This window comes from Ceratina calcarata, unplaced genomic scaffold (genome assembly GCF_001652005.2).
Source record: "Ceratina calcarata isolate Rehan_Ccalc_2016 unplaced genomic scaffold, ASM165200v1 scaffold120.2, whole genome shotgun sequence".
Classification (NCBI taxonomy): Eukaryota; Metazoa; Arthropoda; class Insecta; order Hymenoptera; family Apidae; genus Ceratina; species Ceratina calcarata.
The window spans coordinates 37301-48070 of NW_017132980.1; the positions used below are offsets into that span (position 1 = coordinate 37301).

Sequence of the window (10770 nt, forward strand, 5' to 3'; positions counted from 1 at the left end):
GATTTATTAAGATAAAAAGTTTCATTAAATCCAAAATTCGTATAAAACATTTTCTAATGAATCAAATTATTTCTATAACCATTATTTTATTTATATGTCAATTATTGATTCTCTCTCTCTCTCTGTATATGTAGAAAAGTAGTACAGACTGTCTCGTGAAACAATTTAGTTCGTTGAAAACGATTTAGAACGAGTATTTCCGTCGCGTGGATTCTTTGTTCTCTGCACGCGACACCAGTTAATTAGGCTCTGGCTGTTGCATCACCATCGCCGATATTAATTACCGATACGAGCGCATTATAAGCCGGTCCCGCTTAAATCACAATCGCTTCGACGAGACTTAATCCGAGGTTCACCGTGGCGGCAGCGCCTAGTCTCGAGGATTCCAAAGGATGTTTGACTGCTGCTGAACAGATGTTTAATCAAGTTCTCTCGGTTTAAAGAGACTTAGACATTGCGTAACAGTTTTACACGTATTTTTTAATTAGGAATAAAACATTTTTAGGAAATCCTTCCTTCAGTTCGCATAATAAAAATTATACTCCATTGCCATAATAAAAATGAAATTACAAGCTAACACTATTCGTGATGTCAAATTTGAACAGCATTTATGACGTCGTTTTTATTTGTTTACGAAACGCGAGCAACAAACATTTTTAAATCCTGACTGAGACTTGCAACTGGCTTGTTCGCAATAACATCGTTAAAACGGTGCTACGTCCCACGTTGTCCTACGGATAATTTCACGTTCTAGAACGGAAACGTGGCACACACAGGGCAGCCGTAATTGATTTGCACGTTTTCGCTGTAATTACGTCTACGGTTACGTGACTTTTACTCGTTAGCCTTGTTTCGGCTGCGTGTAACCCCCGAAAGGCGTTCCGTGTAACGCGATCCACATTACCCTCTGAACTCCCGAACAAACGCGAGACTCAAAAGGATTATGCCAAATGCAAATTCCGCTCCGCTCTCTGACTTCACCCTGTCTTGCTTCCTGTTGAGTAAACATCCAGCAAAGAACATGACTGATTTAATTCAGTATTTCATAATAAAATTGCAACACCTAATTTAAATTACATGTTGCATTAATGCATACAATCGAAATACATTATTAATTATATTTTGTAATAGCTCGTTTAGGCGCATTATTATCAAAACTCCAATTATTAAAATTGATTACTTAGTGCAATTAAAAAAAAAAATAAATAAATAAACATGTGTAATGTTAATCAATGAATCTGATGAGGCGTACAATAAACAGATTAAACGTCTAGACAGGGAACGATCTAATCTTTCATGTGAATTCTCTTTTAAGGAAACAAGAAACGTTGAGACTACTTGGTTTAAGTAAACGTGAAACCATGTTCAGGTTCGGTTGCATTCCAAACAACGATCTCGCTTAATCCGATAGAGTGGTGGTGTACAATTGCATAAATCACGTGTGTACATAGGTATGGCGCAGTCTTGTGCAGCCAAACAGCACGCACTAATTCTGAGACGTACACCGCTTCTAATTTATACTCGAGAGAACCGTGCTCGCCTAATCCCTTAATTATCGGGCTCGATATCGCGACAATTAACTGTGGCAACTAACACTTTGCTCCCGCACTGCTAATGCGCTGGTACCAACATAAATCCGAGGGCAACCGACAGAATTACATATTTATGTTCTCATAAATGATAACAGAATTTATGCGATTTGTCACGTCAATTAATATGAAACTATTGGACGAAGGGAGAAAATTATTTAAAACGTTGCTCCTTATATGATTTTTTTAATAATTTCGATAGACATGAAAATGTGCGATGAAAAATAGGAAAAATTGATTGAGACCTGGGGTGGAAAGGACAAATTCTCAGTAGATGGCTTGTGTACGACGCTCGAGGAATCCTCCTCTCGCGCCTGTGAGGAATTTCCTCCGACGCGATAAAGACAGATTGGCGAGATGGAAGGGACTCGGGAAAGAATGGTGGAGAGAGAGAGAGAGGCAGACCTTATCTGAAGGAGATACTTCTGACGGACACATCCGAGGGGAAAATTCCCCATGAACGAGCCCCGCCAGATTGATTCAACCGGGAAACACGCCACACCGTCTGGAAATATTTCTTTCTTTTCCGAAACTATTTTCAAGTCGACAGCAAAACATATACTAAATATCTCCATTTGTCAACCTGCGTGTCATCAAAACCTGTCTATGATTAATTTTTTTTATATACGTACAATGATTATAAAATATCGCATGTGACGTTTGATCATAAAAATAATTTTTATTATTCATTTATATTAATAAATTAAAGAACTCATTTTTATCGTAGAATTTAAATAGCCATGAATTTTTTGTATGCAATATATTTCAGTCATAATATCTTCCAGACATCCTCTTGTCAGTCGATGAGACGTAATTCGTATCGGAGGACGTATATTTTTATCGTTGCCCACCTTCGTCGCGCGGTGGTATCATTTCACGGTGAAGAAATGAGATGTATCGTGAAACAGGGAAGCCTAGAGCAACGAATAGCTGCGAGTAATAGAGAGGGACGCGAGAATAAAAGGGAGAGGGCGAAGCCGGGAGCGGTTCCGATATACGGAAGACCTTTATGCAATCGTAGAGATGATGCGAAAGAGAGAGAATTCCTGCCACTCTCGCCCCCGGCTGCCTTTCGAAACTTTCCACTTCGCACCCTTTGAGAGTTCGTGTCTCTCGAACAATGCGAAAATTTCCGACGGGGCGCATGGACCTATTCCCAACGAAAAATCGAACCTAAGATATTTACCAAACAAGAGACCGAAAGAACATAAAAAGAATACGTTAGAATTCTTTATAAAGGAAAATACGCGTAAACAGCGATTGTTACACTTTAGATCTTTATGCGAAATAAAACATTTGTATCAGTTTCAAAGATCAAACTTAAACCTTCTCTTACTCTCTGCAGATTTCTGCTAAGGCACATCGAATTGTTCTACACGATTTTCATAAAAGGATTATTTTAAAAAACTTAATCGTTAAATAAATAAATTGTATTCCACGTAAAAATTTAGGGCTAAGAATCGGACAAAAACGGCTGTAAAAATTACTAAGTAAGAACATGAATTTATTCCAGGGTTGCTAAAGGGCGAAGATTCTCGGAATGCTGTTGGTTAATTCAGAAACGGCGCCGATTAATGTAATAATGAGATCCAACGGGCTCTTAGCCGTCCCCGGGATCCATTATGAAATCTGCGTGCAATTTTCCACGTGCGAGCGGAACGAGGAGAGCTGGGGTGGGAAAGGGCCTTAATTACAGCATTGTTCGCGATAGAATGTTTCCGCGTCGTTGGAATTAATCGCGCGATCTCTCCGACAATACAGTTCTTTTCGGATAAACAGGATCCTGCAATTTGCTATTGGAAATATTTTCCAACGACGCTCCACGGGACGATTGCGTTTATAAAGTTTTATAAAACAGCTTGAGAGCATTCAGAAATTAATTACAATTCTGCTCTTTATTTAGTAATAAGGAAATCCATTTCACGAGTGGTCTTAAATGTTTCTCTACTTTTATTGAATTTCACAAAGGATTTAAAGTATCACTGTCTTATAATTAGGCCGTGGATTTCGTACATTTATAGAAAAATTCTCTGAAATCAGATTCTTCATATTGAAATATAAATCAATACGACACCGTCCAAATGAAAATCTCAATTTCATTGAATTTAGACCATTTTCATAACCGATCGAGAGGACCGTGGAATTTATTATATATATTGCCCTACCGTCGGATCTTTTATTAAGACAATTCCGAAAGATTCTGTTAGCAACGTTAAAATATAATAACGTTTGCGATGGAAGGCCTTTGGAAGACGTTTACGAGCATGGAGAATCGCGGAATCAAGGCTTCGCTCGCGTCGCGCCTAGCGTCTGAACTTTAAATGGAATCACCGGGGACCGGAAATAAGAGCGACCTATTTCTTTCCGCGGATATTGATCAAGCCACGGCAGCCGATGTGTCTGAGAATCGCCGCTAAGTGCTCTCGTGTCCCGTGGAAATTCTCCCGATTTTCGAGTTCGAACGATTCGAAACTACTGTGCTCGGATATTAAAACCCTCGAGTAGCTAACAAATAATAAACCCCATGATTAAATCCTTCCGGTACCATTACATATACTTCAAAATTCTACATTTCCCTTAGTCTCCTTAAATAATTCCCTCCATTTGAGATTTAAAAAAAAATTCGAGATTAACGAATGAAGTAAGCAATATAATAATCAAACATGTTTCATTTGTTCAATTGATAATAGATACTGATAGAAAAATAATAAATCTCAGCTCTTGGCCTATGAATTTTTATTATGACACTATCTAATTTTTTAAATATTCACGTTTTAGTGAAAAAATCTTCTCGAACTTGATTATCATCACGTTTTCCAGTGCATGATACTTGGACGTGGGAAACGGTTAATTAACGACGAGAAGAAAGCGATATTTCACGCGGCGAATCAATAATTCCCGGTCCCCGCAGCGGGAGGTATCGCGGTCAACTGAAACCGGTATCCGAGAACAGTATTTTCGAATATGAAAATTGGCACGGCGCCACGGTGGATATGCAGGTGCGTGCATATATCGATTCATATCGGGTTAACAGCCGGCCGCGATAAATCCACCGGATCGTTATTACCCGGCGCCTGGTAATAAGTCATCGGACCAAGCGAAACGGTAATAAACGTTGTCACCTGTGCCTGCGATCTCGGACCAGCCAGCCAGCGCAGCTTTCCTCCCGAGTTATTACGCGATATTTTCATCGCGCCTTTTTTAAAACCCAGCTATTTTATAACATCCATAGCTCTCTTTTGTCTCCCGTGTAAGCGAAAATATCGTTACTGCAATTTTATGGGGGTTACATTTCGTTCCGGAAGGTAAGATCGACTGGATCGTTCAAATATTCATATTTAGACACGCGACTTCACGTAACAATAATCTATCTAAAATGTCTATATAAAATGTCTATAAATAATCTATATAAAAAGATCATTTCTTCTACACGAAACGTGTTGGAAAGTAGAATCGATTTGAGAATTCAAATATTCCTGACTTCTCGTTTGTCGTAACTATTTAAACTGAATTCACCATTTTCAAAATCATTTCTTATCTACGAAACCAACGGAGGATAGTAATCAAGCTCTTTTCAATGGAAATCAACCATTCTTATTCCACTTGCTACGAAGAAATGAAACCCTCGACTGGAATAAGAATTCAATTTCTCAAAATTTTTCTCCTCGTAAATCGTAGAGGGATTTGTTATGGTTCCATCCAGCGAGGAACATGAAATTTGGTAGGATGGATCCAGAAGAGGTTCTGCCTTTTGAACGAGAATCGATATCTCGTAAAATCAGGCTCTATGGCCATGCAGTCTCTATATTTTCTGCAAGATGATGCATCAAAAGAGCTCTCCTCGTCCCTCGACGTGTCACGCAACGGGGGAGTAGACTTATAACAGAAAATAGTTGACCTTTCTTCACGTTAAGCCATCGATTTTTTTTGTATCGTTAAAAAAGAACTTATAGATGAATTCCTCGTTTGGCAGAGCTTATCGAAGTAACATACAAACTACAATTCATTTGTTTCTGGCTTATCAATGAAATCACTAAGCAACGTGTCATGTTAAATGGCGATTCTTATTCAATCTGTGTAATGCCATTTCTGCAAACGAGAAAAGAAAATATCTCGCCTGCGATTGCATGCGTAATCTTTGAACTGCGAAGGAAAATGACCGGTTGTTAAACTCGTAGAATCTTACTGTCGAGTAACGAGGGACGTGATTCCACATCGCAGTGATTGTTACAACCCCGTCCGATGGGTGTAGGTGCGTATATAGCAGTAACTACGGCAGCTCGAACGTCATTTGAATCTGAATACCTGCCGTGTCGTAATGGCGCGAAGTCTTCGAACTAGGTCCGCCTCTTCTCTAAGTTTCCCTCGCGTTTTACCCGGGAAACGTGTCGTGCTCAAAACGTCCCGAATCGGGTCTCCATATCGACGTTACAAGTTGTGCAAGCGATGCTTATTATACAGAGTTCAACATAATGTCTGTACAAACTTCTGCTCCATCTCTGATCTTCTATTACATTATGTAATTTAACTTTATGATCAGACATGACAGTGTATTAAGTCGTCGTATAGGAAATGTCATGTTCGAAATCTGATAAGTACGGAGTTGGTAGTGTCGTATACTTCGTTTTAATGATTTATCATCGCAACGTTTGTTTGGTCGGATCATTTAACAAAATCTCCCAAAAATTAAAATTTATTTTCCTCAGAATTTCGAAAAATACTTCAAATAAAAGTTGTTTTTCTTCGAATTTCGATATTTAATGAGTTACATATGATTATATGGCATTTTATTGATGTTGACAAAATCCGACCATTCCAGCGTCGAAACAGCGAACTTTTGGAAAAAAATTTCGTTTTTTCTCAATAACTCCTAAACCCTTAGAGATACGGAAAAATTGCATAGAACCTCTCTTGTAGAGGACGACGAGATCTACAATTTCTGTATAAAAGTTTGTCGCTAGCATTAATAGTTTACGAGTTATTGACGAAAAACGAAAAAACAGTTTTTTGCAAATAACTCGTTAACTCTTGACGCTAGGGGAAAACTGTTATACAGAAATTGTAGATCTCGTCGTCCTCTACAAAAAAGATCTGATGCAATTTTTCCGTAAGTCAAACGGTTTGGGAGTTATTGGCAAAAAACGAAAATTTCGCAAAATCTGAAGGGGTACCCCTTGGAAAAATCTCGGAAAAATCGAAAATTTTTTTTTCGCGAAATTTCGACAAATGCTTCGAATAAAAGTTGTAGGTGATACTATTACCTATGAAAAATTTGAAATCACTATAATTTTAGCTTTTTATTAGTAATAGGAATATATAATAACAAATTCTACATGCTGGCATCGTTTAAATATATAGCCTATACATCCTTAACGAATGGAGTTAGAAGGAAATTAGAATTGATGGTGACACTGTTTTCAAATTCACACTTCTATTCAAATGTATAAAATCTAAATATGACGCATTAGTGTATAAAAACGGGCTTCTCGTATTTTCATCTATCATCTATCTGTTAACTTATTTCGGTTAGTTTGTTGGAAGTGATATGGGAATCCCGAATTTGACGAAACGTCAGTCATTTGGCAGCGAAATGTATGCCGTCCCTCTTTTTTTTTCGGACAGTTTCCGTCGTTCTGGAAAGACGATGCTTGACGATAAAAGCGTCAGGACGCTTTTCGTCACGGGCCACGGGACAAAAAGGGCCACGGGTGCCTGTATCTCGTCTAAAGCCCCGGCATTCTTTATCGTGGAAACGATGACAAAAGCCCGGCCAGAGGCTGAAACCCCGCCATGCAAAAAAAATCGTCAAAAACTGTACGAAAAGCTTCCCGTCGCCAAGCGATTCTGATCTCGATTCGGCTAACTTTTTCTTTCTCCCCCTTGCAGTTCCCCATCGCTTGTGTCCTACTTACGTATCGTACAACGACAGATTCGATCGACATAAATAAAACGCCACACGTGTCTATTATAACGTTCGTCATTATGTGTCTCTATAGTAATTAATGTAGATTTCACATGCGAACATAACTGCTTTCTCAGATCAAGTGTCGTTCTAATTCTTTTTTAAAAAACATGAAACGCGTTCACAATTTAACGTTTAACGTTACCTAAATTGTCGTACTTAAATATAAGAGTGACAATTTTTGGATCAAAGAACTCGAGCACCAAATACGATTTTTGTTTCATACGTTTTTCAAATCGTTGCAAGCCGCGAAACTGTCGAAAATGTTTCAACTCTAATAAATCTTCGTGTGTATATACATATATATATCCAGCCGTTCGTCACCGATTTTCGAACTTCGTACGTAGTTATATCCACCATCTGAATTTCGAAACTTGACAGGGAATCTGTTATTTTGATTTTTTAAACGGGAGCACCGCTCCAGCCATTCGAGATGATTGATCCTCGAGTTTTCATTTAAAAAAATACAAATTTACGACCGATATTTTTTATATATCTCGCAGAATTTTTTTTGCAAACATTTCTCTCTGTGCAATTTTTAAAACGTTCGTCTATGGCGTTTATGCATTCTAACACGTATTTTTGTTGTACACAGTATATGTTACATGTGTGCATAAAATTGCACATGAGTGGTCTGCACAGTCGAAGGCAGATTCAGTTCATGATGTTTTAATTGCTTAATTAAATTTTCATTCGTCTCTCGGTAATATCGAAATCCAATATTGGCCCAGTTTTTCCAACGAGAACATCGCGAATTTTTCTAATAAAAATTGAAGAGGACCGCGGACAGTGTTTCGCGAAATTAGGCCCGGTGGAAAGGAGCGAAAGGGTTGAGATCGATAAGGAGCGGATATCGAGGCACGTCCTCTCGATTTCCGGACTCGGCTGAAAGCGTCGGCGACGACGAGGTCCGAGATATCTCGGACGTTATCCGCAGATGCTCGTTTCCCTCGACTTTCTGACTTCCTGGTCACGTATCCGGTACCCGGGCTCTTCCACGTACCGAGACATCGTCGAATTAATTCCCAGCCGCCTGTTACCAACCCATTTTTTCCTTATCCGACGAATCTGGGTCACGGTGTTATATTCTCATCAATAATTGTACACACGATCCGATTCTGTCTATATTTATTAATACATCAGATGCTTCTTATTATAAAAATAATCCAACTTCGTTTCGTTGTGAAAAAACGAATTAGTTAAGTTAAATATATTTTATAATTTTAATCATAATAACATCTTCCTTAAAACACCTCTAAATCTAAAATTTCATAAAACATAAAGCCAGATCCCAATCGGGATTAAAATTAAACGGCGACTTCTCTGAAAATTTTCGAGAAGTCTTGGCAAAAGTAATTTGCATGATAGTCCTAGCGGTGTATTCCTACTTTTACTTCTACAAAAAGTTCAGAAGACCGACGGTGTTTCGCGAACTTCCTCGAATATTTTCCCGCGGATTTTCCGCTTCGCTCGCGTCGCAAAAGGTCCCCGTTGAACGCGTAAAGAAGTTGCCAGCCGAATGAGATGGCACGGCCGAGTTTTATCGATCCCGATATTAGACCGATTTAGTCGTAAAGTTCATTTTTATAGTCGGAAGTTAAACGTTATCTCGTCCCACCATAAAACGGAGCATATTAGCTCCTTTCATGTAAACAATTTGGAATTCGTTGGTAGAATATTTTACGCAATTTATATGAAACAGTTTTAGATAATTTTATTAAAAAAAAAAAAACTTTCTATTTCGTAACTCATCGCAATTATTTATTGATTAATTTAATAACTCGGTAGATTCTTTCAATTGAGACGATATTTGACATTTATTAGATTTTTTCGTACACAATGGACAGTTGTAAGCGTTCTAAGACTTCAGAATCGGAGTATATGCGATCTTGGTAATTAGTACTCGTGACGTTCTTCGATAATCGATACGCCATCGAGTAGGGGACGCGATTTGAGTCGCAGCAAGGAATTTCTTTTCGCGGCAGTCGGTAGGCACTCGTTGGGAAACTAGAGGGAGAAGAGAAAAAGGGAGCGAGAGACGAAAATCGAGAACTCCGAGGGCAATTATTCGGTCGGCACTCGAACGGCACGCGGAAAATTAAACGATTCGAGGGCACTAGAAATAAATACTTTGCCCCTTTCGTGGCACCTACTCCCCTCGAGGGTGCTGGCGGAATTATGAGACCATTCAAAAAGAGAAACTCGGTTCTGACTTCTGTACACGTCTTATGCAAATCTGACACGTAGCTCATAGTAAAACGCAAAACTAATATAGAACAGCGACTATCTTCGCTGAGAGACCTTTTTCGTCGCACGTGGATTGCGGATTTTTATGCAAATTAAACCATTCATGATAAACGCGCATAACAATTTCTTTTACATTTAAACATTGCAATGTAGATTCGCTCTTGACGTCTCGTCGCAGAATATCTGCGGGCGAATTATTAAAGATTCCTTAATTATCGAGCTCGAACACTTTTGCTCGGAGTCTGCAAAATTATTTCTACTCACCACGGAAACGCCTTGTTAGAAGTACCTGTAAAAAAAAACGCGAAGAACTGAATACTTCCGTCTGGAGTTTTTAACAATTTACGTTGTTTGGACGACAGCCTAGCCGCGGCTATACAAATACTAAAACATGGAACTATTGTTTATACGGCGCAGGGAAAGCCAGGGTAGCAAACAACGCATTTGTCTTCGGGTTGGGGAAAACGTGGAAATTTATCATTCGCCGCGGCGACACGCGTGTTCCTTCTTTTATCAGACCGTCTTCCTCGAATTGATTTAACTGGTTTTGTAACATCCAACATCGAATAGGGAATAGAGGTAGAGAGAGAGAGAGAGAGAGACAGAACGTCCTCTTGATTGACAGTCGAATGGATTACGAATGATTTATTCCCCAGAATACCGAACACCAGAAGAACGAACCCGATGAATCGATAGTGACTTGGGACCGAACGTCTGATCTCCCAAGGAATTCATAGGGATCGGAGAAAATTCATAGAACTCTCACTTGCAATTCGTCGTGAAACCGATGATACGAAAAGAAGTATGATTAGACTGAGAGTTTTATGTATTTACAAATAAATACATAAATGTTGTACTCAATGCATATCGTGTATCAAAGTGCACGTTAATGATAATTTCTTAACACTAGATATTGCCCAAGGAAATCATTTTGATTGCTTTTGGGCAAATGTACAAATAATAATGTATAAA

At 38.8% G+C, this 10770-nt stretch overlaps 1 protein-coding gene across 1 annotated transcript in view; it reads left to right on the forward strand.

Annotated features, from left to right (window-relative positions):
- The window catches only part of LOC108626176 (uncharacterized), a 72969-nt gene that overhangs the window by 26041 nt on the left and 36158 nt on the right, over positions 1–10770 (forward strand). The window lies entirely within an intron of this gene.